General features: G+C 46.0%; 1 pseudogene; it reads right to left on the bottom strand.

The window, feature by feature from the left end:
• Positions 1-115: 115 nt before the first annotated feature.
• LOC101639996 overlaps positions 116-2,005 on the bottom strand; it is a 38,340-nt pseudogene continuing 36,450 nt past the window's right edge.

Genomic DNA, 2,005 nt, shown 5'->3' with positions numbered 1-2,005 from the left:
TGTTTTCTTGATGCACAGTTAACTTTTATATAAAACTCTCTCTTATACATGAGTTTCTGTGGATTTGTTTCTCTAAAGTACCCAGACTAACACATTATGATACCGAGAGTAGGGTTCAGCCCACTCGGGCACTCGCCCATTGGGTGCGAACTCCACCTACAAGAACCAAATTGATGACTGTAAGCCTTTAGGGAGAAGTAGCCATTGTCCTTAACAGCAGGGAGCAGGCCCTGCCAGTCCAGACAGTAGTCTGGCAACTGACCGCCTTCAGGGAGGTAACTTGAGAATCATGATCACTAGCTGCAAGCAGTGTCCTAAGTCTAACATATATTTGGGGGAGCCGACTTGGGAGAAATCTTTCTGTTTCCCACAGTTGTGAGAGCGAGGCCGTGGCCCCAGCGGGGGCTCATGGCTGTCAACATTGGCTGTGGGCTCTGGTTCCTTGGCAGGGGCCTTGTCTCTTGTACTCTTTCTCAGCCGTCCCATCTCTCAGGGGGGTGCTCACCATGGCTGAAAGGTCCAGTTTGGGGTCTTCTCCTTCACGTAATAAAACATGGTCCTTGGGCTTGTTGGGGTGCACCCAGGGTAAACTGGAAGTGACTGGGGAGCCGAGAATGTTGCTGGTCTTCCCACCAGGCAGGTTCAGACGCTGCCGGGTCTGCATGGGTGTTGACTCATCAAAGATGCCACTTCCTTTGCCTCCTGGGAGGTTGGTCCTCTTGGGCACATTCTGAGGGTCTTCAGTTGGCCCAAAGCTATGGGAGGCCATCCTGTTGGGCTTGCCAGAGGAAACTGCTTCCTCTGGACTTCCGAAGAAGTTGCTCGAGTCTCCTCCAGGGGCTTTTATGGCCCTGGAACTGGCCGGGACACCATCTCTCTCTGCCCCTGGAACATGTCGCCCTCCACCAGGCTCCTCCCCCAGCTTTTCCAAGGCTGTAATCTTTATGGAATCAGACTACCACGTCTGTATCCCACGAATTTGCTGGTGAATTCAACCCTCTTCTTGCTTTTGTGAATAGTGCTGAGATGAATACGGATATTCTATTTGTGCTACAACTTTAGTTCTTCAGGGCATATACCAAGTCAAGGGATGACTAGGTCTATGGTATTTCTATCCCCATTGGTTTGAAGGCAGTACCACACCACTTTCCCCAGTACTTGCAATGTTACAGCCTCAACAGCAGTGTAGGAGTGATCCAATCTCTCCTCACCCTTTCTAGCGTTTATTATTCTGTTTATTTGCTATCAATGCTAGCATGTGGTAGTATCTCATAGTTGTTTTGATTTGCATCTCTTGAATAACTAGTGATTAAGAGTACAAAATGTGACATTTCTATAATGCAATACTATTCAATACAGTATCATTCAATCATAAAACCGAGGAAGTGTGATACAGGTTACAATATGGGTAAGCTTCTAAAACATGCAGTCCACATTTCAGAGACAACTTTTGTGGGTATATAATTCTTGGTTGCCAATTTTTTTCCCTTTCAAATTTTTACATGCCATCCATTGCCTTCTTGTCTGCATAGTTTTTTTTGACCAAGAAAGCAGAGTGTTTTGTTTTTCCTGAGCTGTGTTCACAATTCTTCCTTGTCTTTGGTTTTGAAATTTTTGATTAGGATATGTCTCAGTGATTTTCTTTTGGCGTCTGCCCACTGTGGAGCTTGTTCAACTTCTTTAATACATATCTGGTGGCCTTAGTTTCTTTCCAATGACTTTGACATCGGCTCTGTGTTTTGATTTTTGTATCTCCTCCTGTCATGGAACGCAATCACACATATTCCTCTTGATGGTGTCCCTCGTAATTCATTGGCTGCATTTTTGTTCATGTTTGTTTTTTCATTCTTTTTTTCTGATTGTTCTTCTGGCTGACGTGCTTGAGGGAATTCAGAATTTCTTCGTTTTTTGGCATTCTCCTGATGCCCAAACTGGTGGCACGGGAAACCAAGCAGGACCAGGCCCCGGGGCCAAGGCACCGCTGCAGATCGTTCATCTGGGTGTA

The sequence above is a fragment of the Echinops telfairi genome, unplaced genomic scaffold, assembly GCF_000313985.2.
Source record: "Echinops telfairi isolate 266 unplaced genomic scaffold, ASM31398v2 ScPeMD7_22;HRSCAF=79, whole genome shotgun sequence".
Lineage (NCBI taxonomy): Eukaryota > Metazoa > Chordata > Mammalia > Afrosoricida > Tenrecidae > Echinops > Echinops telfairi.
This window is presented reverse-complemented; position numbering and strand designations above follow the sequence as displayed.